The sequence below is a fragment of the Scyliorhinus torazame genome, chromosome 16, assembly GCF_047496885.1.
Source record: "Scyliorhinus torazame isolate Kashiwa2021f chromosome 16, sScyTor2.1, whole genome shotgun sequence".
Classification (NCBI taxonomy): domain Eukaryota; kingdom Metazoa; phylum Chordata; class Chondrichthyes; order Carcharhiniformes; family Scyliorhinidae; genus Scyliorhinus; species Scyliorhinus torazame.
Genome location: NC_092722.1, coordinates 111877338 through 111904179, shown reverse-complemented (window position 1 = coordinate 111904179; position 26842 = coordinate 111877338).

Here is a 26842-nt window from a genome sequence, read left to right as displayed (position 1 = left end):
CAGTGTTGGGGAAGGACCTAGAGCCTGTAGTTTTTAAACTCCCTCCCTTGCACCGTTAGGGTCACTATGCAGAAGCCTTTGATCTGTACGGAGTGGGATCCTGCAGCTAGGGAAATCTTTTGCGCACTGGGACGGATGGTCAAAAAACAGCGTCTTACCGTGTCGGGGTGGATGAAGCTTTCTGTGCTCCCGGAGTCGACCAGGCATGGTGTCTCGTGCCCGTTGATCAGCACCGTTGTTGTCGTCGTCTGGAGCGTCCGGGGCCGTGCTTGGTCCAGCGTCATTGAGGCCAGACGTGGTCGTAGTGCTTCAGCGTCTTCCTCGAACCCCGTGGAGCCGTCGATGCTGGGGTCCATTGTTGCCGTCCAAGATGGCAGCGGGGGTGAACAAAATGGCCGCCCCCATGCGTCGCACATGGCTGGGGGTCCCAAGATGGCGGCGGGGGTGGACAAAATGGCCACCCCCATGCGTCGCACAGGGCTGGGGGGGTCCCAAGATGGCGGCGCCCCTCCTCCCCTCGCGGTGGCCGGGACCCAAAATGGCTGCGCCTGCTGGTCGCACATGGGGCGCTGGGGGGGTTGGGGAGCGTTTGAAACGCGCAGGACTCCTTCTTCTCTGGGGACAGCGGTGGCCGGGACCCAAAATGGCTGCGCCTGCGGGTCGCACATGGGGCGCTGGGGGGGTTGGGGAGCGTTTGAAACGCGCAGGACTCCTTCTCCGGGGACAGCGGCGACCCCCCGGGACCGGCACACAGCCGCGAAATGGCCCTTTTTCCCGCAGCTCTTGCAAATCGCTGCGCGGGCCGGGCAGCGCTGCCGGGGGTGTTTCGCCTGGCCGCAGAAATAGCAGCGGGCCCCCCCGGGACGACTTGGCGTCTGAACCGCGCAAGCCTGTGGGGGGGGGTTTGTCGCGACAGGGGTCCACGGAGCCCAAGGGGCTGCCGCGCGGTCGGGGCCGTAGGCGCGGGCGTTTCGCGCGGCCACATCTAGGGAGGCTGCAAGGGCCCGTGCCTCTGAGAGTCCTAGCGACTCTTTTTCTAAAAGTCTTTGGCGGATTTGGGGAGAGTTCAACCCTGCCACAAAAGCACCGCGAATTAACATGTCCGTGTGTTCAATTGCGTTTACCGGTGGGCAGCTGCAGGCCCGTCCCAAAATTAGCAGCGCGGCGTAGAATTCGTCTAGCGATTCTCCGGGACTTTGCCGTCTCATTGCGAGTTGGTAGCGTGCGTAGATCTGGTTCACTGGGCGAACATAGATGCTCTTTAGTGCTGCGAACGCCGTCTGGAAATCCTCTGCGACTTCTATGAGAGGGTAAATTTCCGGGCTTACCCTCGAGTGCAGGACCTGTAGTTTCTGGTCTTCTGTGACCCGGCCCGGGGCCGTTCTGAGGTAGGCTTCGAAACAAGTCTGCCAGTGTTTAAAAACTGCTGCTGAGTTCACTGCGTGGGGGCTGATCCTCAGGCATTCCGGGACGATCCTGAGCTCCATAGTCCTTTAAGCACGCTTAATAAATTGTAGCGCACAAAGACTCACGAGAGACGAATAGAGATGAAGTCGATGAGGCTTTATTAAGCGTGACTTGTTCCCCGCAGTTCAGCAACAGGCTGGCCTGCGGGGGAGAACTACTGGTTCTTATACTCCGCCTTCAGGGCGGAGCTAGAGATCAACAGCCAACCAGGACCCGGGATCTGTCAGCCAATGACATCACGGCTTCACAGTCCCACATGACCCCTAATGCATACTACCACAGGCGTACTGCGGGTTTGCGTGTAGGAGGTGGACCCTTTCGACCAAAGGGTCTGACTTATGGGTCCGCAAATGCTTACGAAGGAGGACGGGTCCAGGAACTGTCAGCCATGTTGGGAGCAAGACCCCGGAGGTGGACATCCTGGGGAAGGCAAAGAGATGTTCATGTGGGGTATCGTTAGTCGCGGTTCAGAGGAGCGATCGGATGGAGTGGAGCGTGTCCAGGAGGACCTCCAGCCAGCGGGAGACCGGGATATTTTTAGACCACATGGCCAGCAGGATGGCCTTCCAGACCGTCCCAATCTCCCTCTCCACCTGTCCATTTCCCCTCGGGTTGTAGCTGGTCATCCTGCTCGAGGCGATGCCCTTGCTGAGCAGGAACTGACGCAGTTCATCACTCATAAAAGAGGATCCCCAATCGCTGTGGACGTAGGTGGGGAAACCGAAGAGTGTGAAGATGCTGTGGAGGGCTTTAATGACCGTGGCAGAAGTTATATCAGGGCATGGAATGGTGAAAGGAAACCGGGAGTACTCATCGACCACATTCAGAAAGTACGTGTTGCAGTCGGTGGAGGGGAGGAGCCCTTTGAAGTCCATGCTGAGGCGCTCAAAAGGGCAGGAGTCACCAGGTGCGCTCGATCTGGCCGGTAGAAGTGCAACTTGCACTCCGTTGTTATGGGTCTGGGTTTACAGAACCCCAAAGTGTTTCATGGAGTTCAACCGACCCACACTTTTAATAGATTGTGGTGTGGGAATCACACGGCGTACTCTCCAGGTGTGATACAGCAGAAATGGACAAATGGTTTTTATATGTTTATTCTATGAACTCAAGTTAACCTTTTAAATCAAACATTGAATATCTTAACACCCATTACTTCAGAGATAACCCCAAAAGACTACAACACTAAATAATCCTTCAAACTGCTCCTTTAAACATCCAAAAGACTTCAAACCTTCAAAAACAGACATTAGGTTACATTCAATATATTTATAGTCTTTGGATTTCAGAAATCAACAGACCAGCTCTGTGTTTCTTCATGCAGCTCACAGCAAAACACACAGACACTCCAAGCTGCGTTCTCAAACTGAAACTGAAAAAAGCAGAAGTGAGCTCAGCTCCCCCCACCCTCTGACATCACTTCCGTAATATGATCAGCTCCATTTCTTAAAGGTACATTGCTTAAACATCCATTTCTTAAAGGTACTCTCACATGTCACCTCCCCCCAAGAAAAAAAAACCCATCAACTTCAAGATGGTTTCATTTTTCACCTTTGCACCATCAATTAAGAAATGCATACAGTAAAAACACTTTACCGGTTCAAAAAAACCAACACACACAAATAGGTATAATAATATAGTCATTTTTTTTTTCGTTCTTCTTCCTCCAACTGAAATCCTTCCGTTCATCACATTCGTGACAAAGCATCAGCTATCACGTTTTCCCGTCCTGCCACATGTAATATTTTGAAATGAAATGGCTGTAACAATGAACTCCAGCGAAACAGCCTCGCATTGTTATTCCAGAATCGCTCCAAGAACGTCAGCGGATTATGATTAGTACATGAGGTACCAGTGGGAGGTCATTTGGGGTAAGGAAAACTCAAGCTAAAATCCAGAAACATTTTTATTGGCCTGGACTACATAAAGATTTAGTTAAATTTTGTCACTCATGTCACACATGTCAAGTGATAGGGAAACCTCAAGCAGTGATAAAACCAGCGCCCTTAATACCCATTCCAGCAATTGAGGAACCTTTTACACGGGTCCTAATTGATTGTGTAGGGCCGCTTCCTAAAACAAAAAGTGGTAATCAATATCTTTTGACTATAATGGATGTGTCTACTAGGTTTCCAGAGACCATTAGCTGTAATATTACAGCTAAAAAGATTGTGGAGGAGTTACTTAAATTCTTTACTAGATATGGACTACCCACAGAAATTCAATCAGATCAAGGATCAAATTTTACCTCAAAGTTATTCAAAGAAGTTATGGATAGTTTAGGAATAAAACAATTTAAATCAACTGCGTACCATCCAGAATCGCAGGGAGCGTTAGAAAGGTGGCATCAGACATTAAAGACAATGTTGATGGCTTATTGTCAAGATTATCCAGAGGATTGGGATAAAGGAATTCCATTTGTACTGTTTGCATCACTACCGGAGGAGGTATCTTGAACGTATGAGGAGGTGAAAAAATCCATCTTAGGTGCACATGAGCTAGTGCCTGAAGCTTACAGACAAAGATTTAGAAATGTAAGGTAAAAATTTGGTCAACCATACATGGAGTTTGTAAGGCTCAAACAGAGTAATTTTGATAGGTGGATAAGGGCTTTGAAAATAGACCAAACGTATGAAGCTCTCAGAGAAATTATGCTTTTGGAGGAGTTTAAAAATTCAATCCCTGATGTTGTGAGAACTCATGTGGAAGAGCGGAGGGTTAAAACTGCGAGATTAGCAGCAGAAATGGACAAATGGTTTTTAAAACAAAACAATGTTTGTTCTATGAACTCAAGTTAACCTTTTAAAAACAAACATTGAATATCTTAACACCCATTACTTCAAAGATAACCCCAAAAGACTACAACACTAAATCATCCTTCAAACTGTTCCTTTAAACATCCAAAAGACTTCAAAAACAGACATTAGGTTACATTCAATATATTTATAGTCTTTGGATTTCAGAAATCAACAGACCAGCTCTGTGTTTCTTCCTGCAGCAGCTCTCAGCAAAACACACAGACACTCCCAGCTGTCTTCTCAAAACTGAAACGCAAAAGAGCAGAAGTGAGCTCAGCTCCCCCCACCCTCTGACATCACTTCAGTAATATGATCAGCTCCATTTCTTAAAGGTACATTGCTTAAACATCCATTTCTTAAAGGTACTCTCACATGACACCGCACAGACCTGGCAGTCTCTGGTGACAGTCCTGACCTCCTCAATGGAGTAAGGCAGGTTGCGGGCCTTGATGAAATGGAAAAACCAGGTGACCCCCGGGTGGCAGAGGTCATAGTGGAGTGCCCGGAGTCGGTCCACTTGTGCGCTGGCACATGTACCGCGGGAGAGGGCGTCAGGGGGGTAGTTGAGCTTCCCCGGGCGATACAAAATCTCGTAATTATAGGTGGAGAGCTCGATCCTCCACCTCAAGATCTTGTCATTTTTGATCTTGCCCCGCTGTGTGTTATTGAACATGAAGGCAACCGATCGTTGGTCAGTGAGGAGAGTGAATCTCCTGCCGGCCAGGTAATGCCTCCAATGTCGGCCAGCTTCCACAATGGCTTGGGCCTCCTTTTCGACAGAGGAGTGCTGAATTTCGGAGGCATGGAGGATGCGGGAAAAGAAGGCCACGGGCCTGCCCACCTGGTTGAGTGTGGCGGCCAGAGCTACGTCCGATGCATCGCTCTCGACCTGGAAGGGGAGGGACTCGTCAACTGCGTGCATCGTGGCCTTGGCGATGTCTGCCTTGATGCAGTTGAAGGCCTGGTGGGCCTCAGCCATCAGGGGGAAAACTGTGGACTGAATGAGTGGGCAAGCCTTGTCCGCATAATTAGGGACCCACTGGGCATAGTAGGAGAAAAACCCCAGGCATCGTTTCAGGGCCTTGGGGCATTGGGGGCGGGGGAGTTCCATGAGGGGGCGCATGTGGTCTGGGTCGGGCCCTAGAACTCCATTTTCCACGACATAGCCAAGGATGGCTAAGCGATTGGTGCAGAACACGCATTTCTCCTTATTGTACGTGAGGTTAAGTAGTTTGGCGATCTGGAGGAATTTTTGGAGGTTAGCGCTGTGGTCCTGCTGATCGTGGTCGCAGATGGTGACGTTATCTAGGTATGGGAAGGTAGCCCGCAGTCTGTACCGGTCAACCATTCGGTCCATCTCACGTTGGAAGACCGAGACCCCATTAGTGACGCCGAAGGGAACCCTAAGGAAGTGATAGAGGCGGCCATGTGCTTCGAACACAGTGTATTGGTGGTCCTCCGGGTGGATGGGGAGCTGGTGGTAGGCGGACTTTAGGTCCACTGTGGAAAAGACCCGATGCTGCGCAATCTGATTGACCATGTCAGATATGCGTGGGAGGGGGTATGCGTCGAGCTGCGTGTACCGATTGATGGTCTGACTGTAGTCAATGACCATCCTGTGCTTCTTCCCAGTCTTTACTACTACCACTTGAGCTCTCCAGGGGCTGTTGCTGGCCTCAATGACCCCCTTCCCGCAGAAGCCGTTGGACCTCCGACCTGATGAAGGTCCTGTCCTGGGCACTGTACCGTCTGCTCCTGGTGGCGACGGGTTTGCAATCCGGGGTGAGGTTCGCAAACAAGGAAGGTGGATCGACCTTAAGGGTCGTGAGGCCACACATGGTGAGGGGGGGTAGGGGTCCGCCAAAATTTAAGGTTAAGCTTTGGAGGTGGCACTGGAAGTCCAGGCCGAGTAACAGGGCAGTGCAGAGGTGGAAGAGGACGTAGAGCCGGAAGTTGCTAAACTCTACGTCTTGGATGGTGAGGGCCGCAAAGCTGTACCCCCGGATTTCCACAGAATGGGATCCGGAAGCCAGGGAGATTTTCTGGGAAACGGGGTGTACCGCGAGGGAGCAGCGCCTTACTGTCATGGGGTGGATGAAGCTCTCTGTGCTCCTGGAGTCAAAAAGGCAGGTCGTCTCGTGCCCATCGATTTTCACCGTCATTGTTGCGGCCGCGAGGTTGCGGGGCCGGGACTGAACCAAGGTGATCGAGGCGAGCTGCGACAGATGCTGGGAGGTCCCGGGCTGGTCAGCGGTGGTGGAGGTAGCGGCAGGCGATGAACGGCCAGACGATCAGGCGTCCTGAGGCGCCGTCCAAAATGGCGCCGAAGATGGCGGCGCCCACGGTGCGCACATGGCGGGTGGCATCAAAGATGGCGCTACCCACGGGCCACACGTGGCCTCCGGAGAAGAAGATGGCGGCGCCCATGGGCCGTACGTGGCTTGCGAGGAGGAATATTGCGGTGCCCCTGGGTCACACGTGTGGGGTGCAGGAACGCCGCGCCTGGAAACAGCGGCAACTGACCGGGCCTGGCAAACATAAATAAAGTGTCCCTTCTTTCCACATCTGTTGCAGGTCGCGCTCCACACCGGACAGCGCTGCCGGGGTGTTTGTTCTGCCCGCAAATATAGCACTTGGGGCCCCCCAGGGTTGACTGGCTGCCACGCGGCTGGTGGGGCCCACGATGCCCATGAGGGTGCCGCGCGGTCGGGGGCGTACGACTGGACATTACGGGAGGCCACTTCTAACGAGTTCGCGAGCTGCCTAGTTCCCGCAAGATCAAGCGTACCCCTTTCCAGTAGGCGCTGGCGGACGTACGCAGATCTCATGTCCGTAATGAAGGCCTCGTGGATTAAAAGTTCCGTGTGCTGGACTGCCGACACTGCCTGGCAGTCACAGTTCCTCCCCAGGATGAGCAGGGCATGCCAGAAATCATCCAGAGACTCACCGGGGAGTTGCTGTCTCGTGGACAGGAGGTGCCTGGCGTATAGTTGGTTGACTGACTGAACGTAATGTCCCTTCAGGAGCTCCATTGCTTCGGGGTAAGTGGGCGCACCCCGGATGAGAGGAAAAATGTCAGGGCTCACCTGTGAATAAAGGACCTGGAGCTTCTGCGCGTCCGAGGGTTCTTCAGCGGATGTTCGGAGGTAGCTTTCGTAGCAGGCTAGCCAGTGGTCAAAAGCGGACATAGCATTGGCTGCTTGAGGGCTCAGCTGCAGGCAATCAGGCTTGATGCGGAGATCCATCGTTTTAAAAATCTTTGCTCAATAAATTGATGCACTATCAATTACCACAAAGACGAGAATAGTGGAATAATCGAGGCTTTATTGAGCAAAGATGTTGTGCCTCCTGTAGCTGCCACCAGAATGGCTGCAGCACCGGCGAGCACACACATTTATACGCCGCGTACTGGGCGGAGTCAGCAGGCAGGGATTTACCCATATACCTCTATTATACGTGTCTTACCATAATACATATAATACTGCTAGTGGTGACTACCACAGTCAGCTGAGCCATCAACACTCGAGAGACAGACCAGTAATAATGCTTTTTAAATGTACAGATGTTATCAATGATTGGACTGGACATCTCCAGTACAGGTTTCCCAGGTCTTAGGAAACTGGACAACTAAAGAGAGGTGGAAGCTGCCCGTTTCACAGTTGAGAGAATTTCCGGCACTCCGAGTGGAACAGGAGTGCTTCCCCTTCCACCTCTGCACCTCAGGCTAACTCCACCGATCTCAGCTAAACCCAGCGTTAATTATCCCTCAGGGATCTTCTCTTACTCACATGTAAATTCCTTCTAATTTTTCCCTTATCCAATCAATCCTTCGCTCACTCATTCTCAGATGCAATTGGAAGCATTTTGACATTCTGACCCACTCATGGCAGGGAGGGACAGTGACATGTTGGGAGCCCAGAAGTTGGAGTAGCATGTTTTTCACTTGCTTTTAAAACTGAGAATCCCATTTGCAGGTTTCCCAGCCAATTGGATCAAGTACCAATTGGATACCCGTACCAGCCTCCCCGAACAGGCGCCGGAATGTGGCGACTAGGGGCTTTTCACAGTAACTTCATTTGAAGCCTACTTGTGACAATAAGCGATTTGCATTTCATTTCAAGTGAATGTGATGGTGACCTGCACATTTACCTGCACAGGCTTACATTAACACTACAATGAAGTTACTGTGAAAAGCCCCGAGTCGCCACATTCCCGCGCCTGTTCAGGTACACAGAGGGAGAATTCAGAATTCTCAGCTGGTACGGGAATTGAACCCGCACTGCTGGCCTTGTTCTGCATTACAAACCAGCCGTCTAGCCCACTGAGCTAAACCAGCCCTCATCCTAGCCGCCAGTTTCACAGGTAAGAGCTGTTGAACTTTTGTTATTTAAAGGGACCCTTTCACCGTCAAAATGGAACCATTCTACAATTGTCAAGGGACTGCCAGCTACTTGAGTGATGGAGTTTTAAAAATATTTGTTCATGGGATGTGGGTGCTTTTGTTGACCAGGCCTGAGGGCACTTAAGAGTCAACCACATTTCTGCGGATCTGGAGTCACATATAGGCCAGACGACAGATTTCCTTTCCTAACCGACATGAGCGAACCAAATTGGTTTATACGACAATTGACCAATGGTCATTGTTAGACTTTTAATTCCAGATTTCTTTTTGTTGTTTATAAATTTAAGAGTACCCAATTCATTTTTTCCAATTAAGGGGCAATTTAGTGTAGCCAATCCACCTACCCTGCACATCTTTGGATTGTGGGGGCAAAACCCACGCTAACATGAGGAGAATGTGCAAACTCCACACAGTGACCCAGAGTTAATTCTAGATTTTTATCGAATTCAAAGTTCACCATCTGCCACTGACGCGCAGTGTACCTACTGGCCAGGATCTCTCAACTGAATCTGCTGGAGAGAGCTGTTCAGGAGAGTCCAGGACAGGACAGAGCAGTGCCAGTGTTAGCTCTGTACAGAGCTCCAGAGCCTCTGTTAACAGCCTACAAAGAAGAAACTTAACTTGGGAATAAAACAGTATCAAGATGATTTCTTGAGGTATGGTTTTGTCAATTGCGTCAATGCAAATAATGATGCAAAGCCCATTATTTCATATGCAGGGAAGTACTGGCAAATTAGAGGAGAAATTTCAGATTTTGAACGAGAAGTGATGGGTGAAAAATTCCTTTTGAGGTTGACACCTCAGAGTTGGTTATTAACTTAGAGTTGACTTCAAATTAAAAGACAACGTTGCTCAACCGCGCTAGCTAACTAAAGTCGGCTAGTGAACGGAGGTGAGAGGAGAGGAGGGCTGCGGGCATTGGGGCCTACGAGGTGAGCAAGGGATCAATACTGGGAGAAGTTTTTTCAAGAGTAAGTGCAGGGGAGGATTCTGGGAGGGGGGTGGAGGTTCGATCTTAATTATCGTTAGGGGAGGGTCAGGCTCATGGGGCAGGGTCCGGTGGTATTATGATGGTGGATAAGAAGGGGGGGTGAAAGACCCCCAGTTAGGATAGTCACGTGGAACGTGAGGGGGTTAGGAGGTCCAGTCAAGAGGTCAAGGGTGTTTGCACATCTTAAAGGTTTGTAAGGCCGATTTAGCAATGCTGCAGGGGACTCACATGAGGGTGAAGGACCGGGTGAGACTTAAAAAGGGCTGGGTTAGCCAAGTGTTTCACTCCGGATTTGACAGAAGGGCTCAAGAGGTAGTGGTAATAGTCAGCAAAAGAGTACGGTTCCAGATGGAGAATGTGGTTGCAGATCAGGGGGGTAGATATGCGATTGTGACAGGGGTGCTGGAGGAGAGGTTAGTGGCGCTGGTAAGTGTATATGGTCCCAATTGGGACGATGTGGAATTCACGAAGAAGGTGTTTGGGGCTATTCCCGACTTGGACACACACAAACTGATAGTGGGGGGACTGGAAATTGGTGCAGGAGCCAAGGTTGGACAGGTCACGGCCGCACTTGCTGGTGCCATCAGGGGAGGGACGAAGGTGTTGGCTGGGCTAATGGTGGAAATGGGAGGGGTGGACCTGAGGAGGTTTCTGCACCCGAGGGAGTGGGTGTACTCACTTTTCTCGACGGTCCATAAGGTATACTCGCGGATCGACTTTTTTGTGGTGGGGAAGCCTTTGCTGGCTGGGGTTAAGGGGTCGGAATACTCGGCAATTACAATGTCAGATCATGCGCCGCATTGGGTGGATATGGTACTGGAGAAGGGGGTAGTACAGAGGCCAGGGTGGAAATTAGATGTGGGACTGTTGGGGGACTGAGTGTTCTGTGACAAAATTGAAAAAGTAATTGAGGAATATGTAGGTTTCAACTGTACGGGTGAGGTGTCAGAGGCAGTTTTCTGGGAAGCTCTAAGGGTGGTGATGAGGGGTGAGGTAATCTCGTTTAAGGTCAGGGTGGACAAAGAGGAGAGGTTGGAGTGGCAGAGGGTAATAGATGAGATGCTGGAGGTAGATAGGAGTTATACAGAAGATGGGAACCCAGCGAAGCTGGAAAAGAGGAAGGAACTACAGGCGAGCTTTGACCGACTATCTACCAGGAAGGCGGTGCGCCAACTGAGACGAGCAAGTGATGCAGTTTATGAGTATGGAGAGAAGGCTGGAGATATGTTAACGGGTCAGCTTCGGAGGGAGGTGGCGGCAAAGGAAATTGTTCAGGTGCGGGACAGGGCAGGGAAGTTGGTGATGAACAAGGTCTTTGAGGAATTCTATGAGAGGTTGTACAGGTCAGACCCACTGGAGGAAACCGGGAGATGCAGGAATTTCTAGATGGGCTGGAGTACCCGAGGTTAGGGGAGAGGAACAGGGCTACATTAGAAGGAGCGATAATGGAGCAGGAGGTAAAAGATGAGATTGGGAGCAGTTGGGGAATGTGGCAGGGCCGGATGGGTATCCCATGGAATATTATAAAAAATTCTGGCACCCCTGATGGTGGGGATGTTTGAGGAGGTGATAGGGAAGGGGGTGTTACCACAAACGTTGGGGCAGGCATTGATTTCCCTGTTGCTTAAAAAAGATAAGGATCCGACAGACTGTGGATCGTATAGGCCCATATCACATTTAAACATGGATGCAAAATATTGGCGAAGGTACTGGCAGGTAGGCTGGAGGAGTGCCTCCCGAAGGTGATAGGTGTCATAATATACACCAGTATATCATGGTGCAGATACACACACACTGATGGACACACAGCGGGACCAATCAGCACACACAACACCGCAGCCAATCACCAGTTACAGCACAAGCACTATAAAGACAGGGGGCATCAGAGTTCCCGCTCATTCGAGCTGCAGCCTCCTAGTAGGACAGTGCTCACAGCCTGCAGCACAGATCTTCACCATGTGCTGTGTGCATAGACTGGTTAGGACAAGGCATAGGTCTTTAGTTCAATCTAATATTGTGTTAACCCACCGTGAAAGTACGTTCAACAGTTTTGACTTAATAAAATAGTTTTGCACTATTTTAATTGTTGGTGGCCTGTATGTGTTCCACGGATTCAGAGCACCCAACACATCAATAGGTGAAGATCAGACGGGGTTCGTGAGAGGGAGGCAATTCGTTTTGAACGTTAGGAGGGTACTGAACGTGGTTATGGCACTGGCAGAGGGGAAGGAAACAGATGTGGTTGTGGCATTGGACGCTGAGAAAGCGTCTGACCGGGTAGAATGATGGCAGTTCAGGAGCAGTTTGGGATTGGACCAGGATTTGTGCACTAGGTAAAGCTACTATATAAGGAGCCGAGGGTGAGTGTCCACACAAATAACAGCAGCTCGAGATACTTTTCTCTTTACTGTGGGACTAGGCAGGGATGTCCTATGTCCCCCTCCTGCTGTTTGCACTCGCGATTGAGCTGTTGGCCATCGCATTAAGAAGTTCGGAGATATGGAAAGGGATAGCGCGGGGGGTGGGGTCGAGCAGAGGATGTTCTTACATGCCGATGACATGTTGTTTTATGTGTCGGAACCGAGTGTGTCAATAGGGGGAATATTGGAGCAGCTTTGGGTGTTTGGATCTTTCTCGGGGTACAAATTAAATCTAGACAAGAGCGAGTATTTTGTGGTGTCTCGGCCGGGGGTGGGGGCAGGGGTGGGGTGGGCTTCCATTCCGTAAGGCAGGGACTGACTTTAGATACCTGGGGGTGCAGGTTGCTCGGGAGTGGGAGGGGCTCTACAGGTAGGTACAACATTTCTAGTTTGGTGGGGAGGGTGAAAGCTGATCTGGCAAGGTGGGATGGTCTCCCTCTGTCACTGGCGGGTTGGGTACAGGCGGTTAAAATGAATGTGCTGCCGCGATTCCTGTTTATTTTCCAATTCCTGCCGATTTTCCTGCCAAAGGCATTTTTTAGAGAGATTGAAAGAATGATTACCTTGTTCATATGGGGGTGGGAAGGCGGCCAGAGTTAGAAAGGTGCTGCTACAGAGGGGAAGGCAGGCAGGGGGTTTGGGTCTTCCGAACCTGAGCGGCGAATGTGGAGAAGGTGCGGAGCTGGGTCAGAGGGGTTGATTCCCAGTGGGTCAGAATGGAGGAGAGTTTGTGCAGGGGGTCGGGACTGAAGGCGCCAGCAACAGTGCCGCTCCCAATGGCTCCGGAGAAATACTCAGGGAGTCCGATAATAATAGCTCATTGAGAAATTGGAGGTAGTTTCGCCAACACTTCGGGTTGGGGGCAGGGTCAAGGGAATGCCGATTCGGGGGAACCACAGATTTGAGCTAGGGAGGTGGGATGGAAATTTTCGGAAATGAGAGGAGAAGGGGATTAAGACACTAAAAGATTTGTTTCTTGGGGGCCGGTTTGCAGGATTGAAGGTGCGGGGAGCGAAGTATGGGCTGGACAAGGGGAAATGTTCAGATACATGCAGGTTCGAGATTTTGCCAGGAAGGAGATACAGAGCTTCCCGGTGGAGCCGGCCTCCACAATGCTGGAGGAGGTGCTGACAACAGGGGGACTGGAGAAGGGGGGTAGAGTTGGTGGTTTACGGGGCTATTTTTGAAGAGGAGAAGGCACCACCAGAAGGGATCAAAGCAAAGTGGGAGGAAGAGTTGGGAGAGGGTATGAAGGAGGGGTTCTGGTGTGAGGCGCTCCGGAGAGTGAACGCCTCCACCTTGTGCGCCGGTTTGGGCTGATATAGCTGAATGTGTTATATAGAGCACATCTCACAAGGGCGAGGATGAGCCGGCTCTTTGAGGGGGTAGAAGATGTGTGTGAAAGATGCGGGGGGGATCCCGCAAATCATGTTCATATGTTTTGGACCAGTCCAAAACTAGAGGATTACTGAAAGGAGGTTTTTAGGGTAATCTCTACAGGGGTTAACGTGAAACTGGACCCAGGGCCTTGGGAGGCCATATTCAGGGTATCGGACCAGTCAGTGTTGGAAACGTGTGCTGAGGCAGATGTTGTAGCCTTCGCCTCGTTGATCGCCCAAAGGCGGATCCTGTTGGGATGGTGAGCAACCTCTCCACCCTGTGCCCTGGCATGGCGGGGGCACCTGTTGGAATTCTTGACTCTTGAGAAGGTTAAGTTTTGAAATGAGGGGAACGATGGAGGGGTTCTACAATTCATGGGAATTATTCATTATGCACTTTCAAGAATTGGATAACATCGAACATTAGTGTTGGGGGGGTCGGGGGAAGGGGGACTGTTTGTGTTAATGGTGATTATGGGTGATTGCTGATTCCTTTTTGTTATTTATTTATGTTATCATGCGGGCAATTGTTTGGGGGTTAGTGGGAGGATGGGATTGTTCTTGTTGATATGGGGATGGACATTATATTTGTTACTGCTTATTGTTAATGGGTGTAAATTTGGGAGAAAATGTAAAAAAGGAGAATAAAAATATTTAAAAAAAAAGACTACATTGCTGTACCTGGGGCGGGATTCTCCCATCGGACGGCTAAGTGTTGACGCCGGTGTAAAAATGGGAGTGTTTTACTCCGGATTCAACAGGCCTTCTGGCGCCCGATTCTCCAGGCCACAGGGGGCCAGCACAGCGCTGGAGCGGCCCTCGCCGCCCCGGCGTTAACTGGGCGCCGCGGGGTCCGCGCATGCGTAGTGGCTTTCTTCTCGACGCCGGCCCCGACGTCAAATGGCGCAGGGCTACTGGAGCTGGCGCGGAAGAAAGGAGGCCCCCAGCCCGAAAGGCCGGCCCGCCGATCGGTGGGCCCGATCGTTGGCCAGGCCACAACAGAGGCCCTCCCAGGGCTCGGACCCCGCCTCCCCCTCCACAGGCCGCCCCCGGACCCTTCAATGCCGAGGTCCCACCGGCTCAGAGCATGTTAGAACGGTGCCGGCGGGACTCGGGTTTTCTGCTATGGCCGCTCCACCCATCTGGCTGGAGAATTGAGCGTGGGGGCCCTCGACGGGCGCCGCGCCGACCACACCGACGCCGATTCTCCGCTCTGTGGAGAGTCATGTCTTGGCTTCGGAGCGGCGTGGCGCGATTCGCGCTGCGCCCGGGGGATTCTCCGACCCGGTGGGGGGTTCGCAGAATCCCACCCCTGATCTGCGATCGCACATTAAAAACATGCCAAAAGCCAATAAGACTGTCAGCATTCTGGAGTAGCGTCTCCCAGGAGTATCCAGTGCTGAGTAAATCAAGCATTTTGTTGCTAATACCCTTCACGACACCCTACATGTGCGAGGTTGGATTTTCTGTTCTCACAAAGGTGAAGATGGCACAAAGGAACTATCTGAAGTCTACACCTCATATGCACATTTCCCTCTCCTTTGAACCTAATTCAAGTGACATCGTGAGGGCCAAACAGGCTCTCCTTACATATTAAAGGTAAGTGAACATGGCCTGAGTCGCGCGAAGTTCAGCTGGTTGGCAAAAGTGAATCCTGGGGGAAACAATTTGTAAAACACTGTTCCATGCATTCCTCGATATAATCCTGCGAGCTTTAGGGGCCCACAGATAGACTCCACTCCAGGCAGACAGGAGATGATAGTCTACTTTGAAAACAAAGCAAGCATGACTGGAGTTAGCTGCGGAGTTCAGAAGCAGTAGTGTGGTGCCTCGCTTCAGGATACAGTACCGCAGGAGTTTCAATGACCTTGTCAAGTACAGACTCCTCATTTTGACATTCCTAGCCTTTTGCACAAATCAACGCACTTGCTAGGGTAACTAACCATTCCTGTCTTTTGAGACACCTCCGTATATCCCGATGTGACCAGCCAGCACTGGCAGTTACCCCCAGTGTGTACACACTCTCATGGCTCACACTTTAAGCCAGATGTTCATGCCTCTGACTCGTAAAGTTTTTGATTCAAGTTCCGTTCCAGGACTTGAGCCAACACTCCAGTGCCAGACTTGAGGGATTGCTGCACTTTTAGAGGTGTTGTCTTTTGGATCAGACAATAAACTGATCCTATCAGTTGCCCTTTCAGTTGGACAGAAAAGATCTCATGACACAGTGAATGGAGGGATTGGGGTGGACCTCCAGTTATTGTGGCACTGACGCTGGAGGAGGATGATGGCCACTGGAGATGGAGAATACTCACTGAAGTTGACTGAATGTCATCCGGCAATGGAAAATGATCTGAATAATGAAGACTGAGAGCCCTCTGATCTTCTCTAATTCCCGTCTTTCATCTCCCATAGGCCCCGCCAGCTTCCTTCATGAGCTGATGCCAGAGGATAATGAAGAGGAATCACCGCCACATGACTCATGCACATTCTCCATCTTATTCCTTTTGGAAATCCAAGTACACCAAGTCTACAGCTTCCCATTTATCCACATTGCTTGTTACTTTCTCAAATAACTCTGATGAATTAGGCAATATGATTTCCCTTTCACAAAACCATGTTGACTCCGCCTGATTGCATTAAGATTTTCTAAATGCCCCACTGTAACCTTCTTTGGGCTTTAAACTAAATAGTGGGGGGGGGGGTACAGTTGTATGGAAAATTAGAAAATCAAAGTTAAAAGAGAAAGTAGAGTGCAGATTAATGATGAGGACTTTAAACTAGTTAAGGGGGGGAGGCTCAGGAGAGGATAGTCAAGTTTCCAGAACAAGTAATAGAACAGAAAGAATGAAAAGCAGCAGGAATCAAACTTCAGGCACAGGAGATAAGGGAACAACTATGAGAAGGAGGGCGATCAATGCAGGACTAAGGATGTTGTACCTAAACAGTATACGAAACAAGGGGCAGAATTTACCGGCTGTTGGCGCCAGCAGGATATTACGGCCCCACCGATGGCACACGGGTTTCCCAGCGACAAGGGGTGGAGTCAATGGAAAATCACATTGACAACAGCGGGACCAGAAAATCCACTGCTGGGTCTCAGCCGCTGAAAAACACGCGGCGGGTTGGTCAGTAAATCCTGCCCAAGGTAAGTGAGCTTGTAGCCCACATTGAAATTGGCGGGAACGATGTTGTGGGCATCATGGAGACGTGGCTGCAAAGGGATCAGGGCTGGGATCTAAATATCCAAGGATATATGTCCTACCGAAAGGAGGCAACCATGGCTGAAAAAGAAAAAGAAAAAGCATACAATGTGGCGAGTATTAGTGGGAAGCCAGAGGATTGGAAGCCTTTAAAAACAAGCAGAGGACAACTAAAAAGCAATAACGGGGGGAAGATGAAATGAGTGTAAGTTAGCTAGTAATGTGGTAACCTGACATGGCCTAGAGTTGAGCGCTATTAAATTGGATATTTTAAATTAATGAATTGGACACTTTAAAATCAAACTGCAGACATACATCAGGCAGGCTGTTGGGAATTCAGACTTGACCAAAGTCAAATACAACCAACAGGCAAACTGCCAGAAACATGTCTGGAACACACCCATCAGGCTGAATGGCTTCCTTCTGCACTGTAAATTCTATGATGATGAATCATCTCAATCACCCATCAGGAGAACATCGCACCCTATTGATTTTTTAAAATGTATTTTATTCCAAACATATTCAAAAATACAAAACATGAATCAGGAAACATTATCAACACCCCATAGTTCACAGTTCATGCAAATGTTTTCCCTGTGCACATCCCCTCCCCTCCCCTCCCTCCTCCCCCTACCCATGACAATGTTGTCATGAACAGTCCCCACTTTGTCTCAAAGCGTTCTGCGGATCCCTTCAACTCAAACTTGATCTTTTCCAGTCAGAGGAAATCGCACAGGTCCCCCAGCCAGGCCGCCACCACCGGTGGCGATGCCAATCGCGAATTCAACAATATACTTCACCGGGCAATAAGAGAGGCGAAGGCCACAACATCAGCCCTCCTCCCCTCCATCAGCTCCGACATTTCCGATACCCCAAAGATTACCACCATAGGGTCTGGCCCAACCTCTACCCCCACAATCTTCGATTACGCCCTGAATAACCCCTCCCAGTATCTCTCCAACTTCTTGCAGACCCAGAACATATCCGTGTGATTTGCTGGTTCTTGCCCACACATCTCACACTCGTCTGCCACCCCCTGGAAGTACCCACTCATTCTCACGCGAGTCGTATATACCACCTTAAATTGAATCAAACTCACCCTCGCACACGAGGAGGTCAAATTTACCCTATGCAGTGCCTCACTCCACACTCCCCATCCTATCTTTCCTCCCATTTATCCTTAATCCTCACCACCTGCGCTCCACCATGCTCCCCCAGCCACCCATATATATCACCAATCTTGCCATCGCCTTTCACAGCAGAAACTGCCTCAACAAGGTATATTCTGGAGCTTGGGAAAGCCTCTCCAATCCTTCCACGCAAAGTCCCTCACTTGCATATATTTGAACTCACTTACCTTCGGAAGCTCCACCCTCTCCCCCAGCTCTTCCAGACCTGCAAACCTCTCCTCCGGGTACAGATCCCTTGCCCTCACCAGCCCCACTTCCCTCCAGTTCCATTAGATGCCACCTGTCTCCCCCAACTTTAACCCATGGTTCCCACACAAAGGTGTCAGCGCCAACATCCCCTCCATCCTAAAGTGTCTCCTCAACTGGTTCCACATCCTTATCATGGACTGCACAACCTGGCTCAGCGTATACCTCCCCTTGCTGTCACCAAGGCCCTCAGGCTGGACCCATTACAGGACTCCTCCTCCATCCTAACCCACTCTAACCCCTTTCCTTCCCACCACCGTCTCATCTTCTCCACGCTCTCCACCCAGTAGTAATTCAGAAGGCAGAGAGTGGGGATATAGGGATCTTTTTCTGGATGGCATCCGGTGACTAGTGGAGTTCTGGAGGGGTCAGTTTTGGGACCATAACAATTCATGATACAGACAGGTCTGGAAGAAGGAACTGAGGGAATTGTTGCAAATTTTCAGCTGATACAAAGATATGTAGAGGGACAGGTAGTGTTGAGGAGGCAGAGAGTCTGCTGAAGGACTTGGACAGGCTAGGAGAGTGGGCAAAGAAGTAGTAGATGGATTACAATATGGAAAAGTATGAGGTGTGTACTTTAGTAGGAAAAATAGAGGCAGAGACTATTTTCTAAATGCGAAAAGGCTTCGGAACTTTGAAGCAAAAAGAACTTAGGAGTCCTCGTTCAGGATTCTCTTAAGGTTAACATGCAGGTTCAGTTGGCACTTAGGAAGGCAAATGCAACATTATCATTCATTTCGAGAGGTCTAGAATACAAGAGCAGGGATGTACTGCTGAGGCTGCATAAGGATCTGGTCAGACCCCAGTTGGAATATTGTCAGCGGTTCTGGAACCCGTATCTAAGAAAGGATGTGCTGGCCTTGGAAGCGGTCCAGAGGAGGTTCACAAGAGTGATCCTGGGAATGAAGAGCTTGTCATATGAGGAATGGTTGAGGACTCTGAGTCTGTACTCAATGCAGTTTAGAACGAAGAGAGGGGATCTCATTGAAATTTACAGAATACTAAAGCCTAGATAGAGTGGACGTGGAGAAGATGTTTCCACTAGTAGGACAGACTAGAACCCAAGGGCACAGCCTCAGACTGAAAGGACATTCCTTAAAAACTGAGATGAGGAGGAATTTCTTCAGCCAGAGGGTGGTGAATCTGTGGAACTCGAATGGCAGAGCAGACTCGGTGGGCTGAATGGCCTAATTTATTTTATATGAATATTTTTTTAAGATTTCATTTTATAAACACATTACTGTGGTGATATACATCCCTGTAAGTACACAAAGGGTTAATGTACATACACTACACCGAGCTAGACGCTAGAGGGAACACCAGAGACATGACACACAGACAGTCAACCAATAGGTCAGTAAGATAGGACACGACCAATGGGCAGTCACGATACACACAGAGGTGACACTACCACAGGAGGGCATTACACCAACCCATATAAAAGGACACATCGCACATGCTCAGTCTCTTTCCAGTGGAGAAACTCAGTGTGTACACAGGGTTGATTTGAAACACATCACTCCCACCACGTGGATTGTAGCAGACTGGTTCATCAGTCTGAGTAGCTATAGCAGGATTAACAGTCGCGTCGAATCCAAGTAGGAGAATTGTTAATTGTTTAATAAACGTGTTAAAGCTATCTCCAAGTCTGAACCTTCCTTTGTCAGAGTGCGCATCAAGAAAGCAGCTTAGGCTACTGTGGTAGTATCAGGTATTGCGGTACCCGAGAGGCTGTAGACCATTGGGTAAGCCTAGCAGCTTACCATTGGCTGTTTGGTATGTGGCTCCGCCCTGACAGGCGGGGTATAAGAACAGGTGCCGTCCCAGCAGCCCTCATTCTGTACCGAAGCTGCTGAAAGAATGGATCTCCGAATCAAGCCGGAGTGTCTACAACTCAGCCCCACGCGGAGAACTCGGCTGCGATTTTTAAGCACTGGCTAGCGTGCTTTAAAGGCTACCTCGAGACGGCCGGAGGCACCCCCTCAGGAGAACAGAAACTGCATCTCCTGCACGCGAGAGTAAGCCCTGGAATCTTCTCCCTCATCGAGGAGGCGGAGGACTATGATGATGCAATCGAACTGTTAAAGGGACATTATATACGCCATGTAAACCAAGTCTACGCACGTCGCCTGCTTGCAACTAGACGGCAAAGCCCCGGGGAATCGCTGGAGGACTTCTACCGTGCGCCTCAGGTGCTGGGCAGAAACTGTGGCTGCCCGAAACATGGAACTTCTAATCTGGGATGCATTCGTAGCAGGTATGAGCTCTTCAGAGATCCGACAAAGACTTTTAGAAAAGGACACCCTGGGACTGAGAGAAGCACGGGCCCTGGCAGGGTCCATGGATGTAGTCTCCAGAAATGCGCAGTCCTATGCGCCCGACCGCGCGGCGGCCCCGTGGGCTGCGTGGCACCCTGCAGCGGCAGCCCCACTGACCTGCGCTGTAAGACGGCCCGTTAGCTCCGTTGGGCCCCGTTGCTTCTTCTGCGGGCAGGCGAAGCAACCGTGCCAGCGCTGCCCAGCCCGCACCTCCACCTGCAAAGGGTGCGGCAAGAAGGGCCATTTTGTGGAGGTCTGCCAAGCATGAGCCGTGGCCGCGGTCTCCAACGACTCCGGACCGCTGCGGCAACCTTCCCTTCGGGCCCCAGGTGGCCAGCACTCACCGCCACCCCCCTATCCGAGGACCACGCCCGACTCACGGCCGCGGCCAGCTTGTCCATCCCCGCCTCCATTTTGTACATCCCCGACCACCATGTGCGATCCTTGGGAGACGCCATCTTGGATGGGGCCCCAGGCCCCCAGCACAGCCGACTACATGCTGCCCGATCACAGCCCACAACTGCTCCATCTGGCCTCAGTGACGCTGGACCAAAATCGACCTTGGACACTCGCAACAGCAACGACGACGATCTTCATCAACAGCCACGAGACGTCTTCCCTGAGCGACTCTGGGAGCACGGAGAGCTTTATACACCCCGACACGGTAAGACGCTGTTCACTTGTTACCCACCCTGTAAACCAAAGAATCTCCCTGGCCTCCGGGTCACACTCAGTGGAGATAAAGGGGTTCTGTCCAGCAAACCTCACTGTCCAAGGCAGGAAATTCAACAATTTCCGCCTTTATGTCCTGCCGCACCTCTGCGCGGCTACACTCCTGGGGCTGGACTTCCAATGTAACTTGCAAAGCCTCACTTTTAAATTTGGCGGCCCTATAGCCCGTCTTACTGTCTGCGGCCTCACGACCCTTAAGGTCGACCCGCCTTCCCTGTTTGCGAACCTCACCCTGGATTGCAAACCCGTCGCCACCAGGAGCAGACGGTACAGTGCCCAGGACCAGACCTTCATGAGGTCAGAGGTCCAAAGGCTACTGAGGGAAGGGGTCATTGAAGCTAGCAACAGTCCCTGGAGAGCCCATGTAGTGGTGGTAAAGGTCGGGGAGAAACAGAGGATGGTCATTGACTACAGTCAGACCATCAACAGGTTTACGCAACTGGATGCGTACCCTCTCCCCCGCATATCCGACCTGGTGAACCGGATCGCGCAATACAAGGTCTTCTCCATGGTGCATCTCAAGTCCACCTACCATCAGCTACCCCTCCGCAGTAGTGACCGCAGTACACTGCCTTCGAAGCAGATGGACGGCTCTACCAATTTTTAAGGGTTCCCTTTGGTGTCACTAATGGGGTCTCGGTCTTCCAACGCGAGATGGACCGAATGGTTGACCGATACGGCTTACGCGCAACGTTCCCGTATCTTGATAACATCACTATCTGTGGCCATGACCAGCAGGACCACGACACCAGCTTCCAAAAATTTCTCCAGACAGCGAAAGTCCTTAACTTAATGTCCAATAAGGATAAATGCGTCTTTAGCACTACCCGCCTAGCCATTTTCGGCTACGTAGTGCAAAATGGAGTTATAGGCCCCGACCCTGAATGCATGCGCCCCCTTATGGAGTTCCCCCTTCCTCACTGCTCCAAGGCCCTGAAGTGCTGCCTCAGGTTTTTCAGCTATTACGCACAGTGAGTCCCCTACTACGCAGACAAAGCCCGACCCCTAATCTAGTCCACAACCTTCCTCCTGTCGATGGAGGCCCGCCAGGCCTTCAGCCGCATCAAAGCAGACATTGCAAAGGCCACGATGCGTGCCATCGACGAGTCCCTCCCCTTCCAGGTCGAGAGCGACGCATCCGACGTAGCTCTGGCCGCCACCCTCAATCAAGCGGGCAGACCTGTGGCCTTCTTCTCTCGTACCCTCCATGCTTCAGAAATTCGCCATTCCTCGGTTGAAAAGGAGGCTCAAGCCATAGTAGAAGCTGTGCGGCACTGGAGGCATTACCTGGCCGGCAGGAGATTCACTCTCCTCATGGACCAATGGTCGGTGGCCTTCATGTTCGATAATGCACAGCGGGGCAAGATAAAAAAACGACAAGATCGTGCGGTGGAGGATCGAACTCTCCACCTACAACTACGAGATCTTGTACCGTCCTGGGAAGCTAAACGAGCTTCCCGATGCCCTGTCCCGCGGCACATGTGCCACCGCACAAGTGGACCACCTCCGAGCCCTCCACGAGGACCTCTGCCACCCGGGGGTCACTCGCTTTTTCCACTTCATTAAGGCCCGCAACCTGCCCTACTCCATCGAGGAGGTCAGGACAGTCACCAGGGACAGCCAAATCTGCGCGGAGTGCAAACCGCACTTCTACCGGCCAGAGAGGGCGCACCTGATAAAGGCTACCCGTCCCTTTGAACGTCTCAGCATGGATTTCAAAGGCCCCCTCCCCTCCACCGACCGCAACACGTATTTCCTGAACATGATTGACGAGTACTCCCGGTTCCCATTCGCCATCCCCTGCCCAGACATGACCACAACCACTGTCATCAAGGCCCTCCAGGGTATCTTTACACTGTTCGGGTTCCCCGCGTACATACACAGTGATAGGGGGTCCTCCTTTATGAGCAACGAACTGCGTCAATTCCTGCTCAGCAAGGGCATCGCCTCAAGCAGGACGATCAGTTACAACCCCCGGGGAAACGGGCAGGTAGAGAGGGAGAACGGAACGGTCTGGAAGTGGCCTTCCGGTCCAGGAATCTCCCAGTCTCCCGCTGGCAAGAGGTCCTCCCGGAGGCCCTCCACGCCATCCGGTCTCTGCTCTGTACAACTACCAATCAGACACCTCATGAACGTCTCCTTGTCTTCCTCAGGAAGTCCTCCTCCGCGAACTCGCTCCCAAACTGGCTAGCGACGCCCGGACCCATCCTGCTTCGGAAGCACGTGCGGACGCACAAGTCGGACCTGTTGGTCGAGTGGGTCCACCTGCTGCACGCTAACCCCCAGTACGCCTACGTGGCGTTCCCTGACGGCCGGCAAGATACAGTCTCCCTCCGGGACCTGGCGCCTGCCGGAACCCCACGCGCACCCGAACCATTGCCCCCACCTCCTACCCCCCCCGCCCCCCACAGCACCTCACTGGGGGGGGTCGGTCCTCCCGCCGCTCCTACCTAGGCCATCCCACCCACCGACGCCCCCTACAGGTGCCCCCCTCTCGTGTTAACCATTTGCCCCACCAGCACCACCTAGGGGTGACGAAGCTGCCATGGACGACAAAGCGAAGCTCCCGGAGTCGCAGACGCCCGGACCCCCACCAGAACCACCACAGAGGCTCAGACGATCCAGGAGGATGACCAGGCCACCCGACCGATTGATTGCTACACTGTAACTGTACATGAACACTGACTGTATATATATATCTCCCACACTTGTAAATACTCATGGTACCTCCATATCTGATCATACAATGTTCAATGCAATTGTAACCACTGGCCACCACCCCCGCCGGACTCTTTTTTAACAGGGGGTGAATGTGGTAGTATCAGGTATTGCAGTACCCGAGAGGCTGTTGACCATTGGGTACGCCTAGCAGCTTACCATTGGCTGTTTGGTATGTGGCTCTGCCCTGACAGGCGGGGTATAAGAACAGGTGCCGTCCCAGCAGCCCTCATTCTGTACCGAAGCTGCTGGGGAACAGATCTAGTCTATTAAAGCCTTCAGTTATGCTACAACCTTGTCTTCGAGTCTAATTGATTGTGCATCAGCTACGTCAAGAGCATAACAAAACATAGTTCCAGGACTGAACTGTTTCAATCCATATAGTTAAAACTCAGCAAACAGTGACTATCAGCAACAGCAGCCAGGCAAGATGATGTTCGAGATTCCGATTCCACAGCAGCTCAGGTACCAAGGCAATCTCAGTGAAAACTACGTCAAGAGCATAACAAAACAATTACCAAATCCATACAAAAGAAATACCATTTACAAACCTGTCATGTGAGAGTACCTTTAAGAAATGGGTGTTTATAAATGGGTGTGTATATAAATATCTGTTGTGAGAGTACTGTCGTGTTAGGTACACTGGCTGCAACTGGATGCAGCGTATATCAGAAAGATACTCCAGACCTTGAAGTTAGTTCAATCAGGTTTATTGAACTAATAGCACAGTTAGCACAGTTCTCTGTGAGTTCGACTCTCTGCTAACTTAAGTGTGGTTACTCTGTCTGACTGAACCAGACTAGCTCTTAGCCACGTGGTGGAGGTGTGAGATTGTAACAACACCCTTGACTGACTCTCTAGATGTACATCAGTGGAAAGAGGTGGAGTGTGAGTGCCTCGTGTCTTTTATAGTCAGATCCCACCCCTGAGTGTCCTGCCTGCTTATTGGTCATGTCCTGTTCTCTGTGTCCATTAGCTGCTTGGCTGTATATCATTATGTGTGTGTCTGCATATCATGACATCTCTCCTTTTTTTAATGTTTGGATGACATATGTGAACGTATTGACAAGAATAGGCCAATATTAACATATATACATGCAATGGATGTGAACATATGTACATGTAAAAACAGCTGTCTAATGCGAGAACACAGAACATAGCAAACAGAACAAATGTTCATACGTCCAGTCTCTGTGGCTTGCGTCTGATCCTGGTCAACCGCCGGAGAGGTGGTGGTGGGGCCGACAACGCCTTGATGGGCCTGAGTGAAGCCTGACTGGCGGCCTCATGAGTCGAGGTATCAGGAGGTGGCAAAACAACAGAAGGAAACGGAGAAGAATGTGGTTGCGGGCAGGCAACTTTGCGCAGTGCCCGTCTGTTTCGTCGCACAACAGAACCATCAGCCAGACGCACAACATACGAGTGGGGGGCAGCCTGTCGAACAACGACAGCTGGAGCTGACCAGCCTCCATTAGGGATCTTGACCCGAACAGTGTCTGACGGGGATACCACGGGCAAATCGGTGGCATGAGCATCATAGCCCTGTTTTTGCCGGTCTCGGAGTTGCTGCACCTTCTGCAGCACCGGGAGGTGATCCAGGTTGGGCACGTGTATGGCTGGAAATGTCGTTCGCAGGTCCCTGTTCATCAGGAGTTGAGCCGGCGACATGCCAGTGGACAGTGGGGTCGCCCTGTACGCAAGCAGCGCAAGGTGAATGTCAGACACAGAATCCGTGGCCTTGCAGATGAGCTGCTTCACTATGTGCACCCCTTTCTCAATTTTTCCGTTTGACTGCGGATAGTGTGGGCTGGAAGTGACGTGTTTGAACTGATGTGACTGGGCAAACAGAAACCATTCATGGCTGCTGAAGCACGGGCCATTGTCACTCATGACAGTGAGTGGGATACCATGGGCACAATTCTCCCATCGGGAGACTAAGTCCCAACGCCGGAGTGAAAACCGGAATGTTTCACTCCCACGTCGGAGGCTGCAACCCAGGCCCCTATTCTCCCGCCCCCAGGGGGCATGGAGCGGCGCCGTGTCATATACGCGCGCTGGGCCTTGGCGCCGTGTCAAAGCGGTGCCGCGTAAATGACACGGCCGGCAACGCGTAAATGAAGTCACCCGCGCATGCGCAGTTGCCATCCTCCCCGCGGCCGCCCCACAAGAAGATGTCGGATGTATCTTGCGGAGCAAAGGAGGTCCTCCTTCAGAGAGGCTGGCCCGCCGATCGATGGGCACCGATCGCGGGCCAGACCCCTTTTGAGCCCCCCACGGTGCAGGAACCCACTTCCCCCTCCCCCCCACAGGCCGCCCCCCCCCGCAGCGTTCCCGCGCTGTTCCCGCCGGCAGCGACCAGGTGTGGACGGCGCCGGCGGGAACCTGACGTGTTGGGCAGGCCGCTCGGCCCATCCGGGCCAGAGAATCGCCGCTCGCCCGTTACAAACGGCGAGCGCCGATTCTCCCAGCAGCCAGCTGTGATTCTCGGCGCGCTGGTTTGCGGGGGGTGGGAGAATCATGTGCGGGTGCTGGGGCGGCGTGCCGGGACTCACGCGGCGCCTTGGCAATTCTCCCACCCGGCGTGGGCGGGAGAATTCCGCCCCATGCCTGGAGAACGTCTCCTTACAGGCCTTGATCACTGTCCGAGATGTGAGGTCTGAGAGCTTCACGACTTCAGGGTAATTGGAAAAGTAATCAATGATTAACACGTAATCACAATCATTTGCATGAAAGAGGTCGATGCCAAACTTGGACCATGGAGAGGTTTCGATTTCATGCTGCTGAAGTGTCTCCTTACTCTGCGTTGGCTAGAAGCGTTGACAGGTCGCACAGTTATGGACCATGGGCAAAATTCTCCCCAAACGGCGCGATGTCCGCCGACTGGCGCCCAAAACGGCGCCAATCAGACGGGCATCGCACCGCCCCAAAAGTGCGGAATGCTCCGCATCTTTGGGGGCCGAGCCCCAACATTGAGGGGC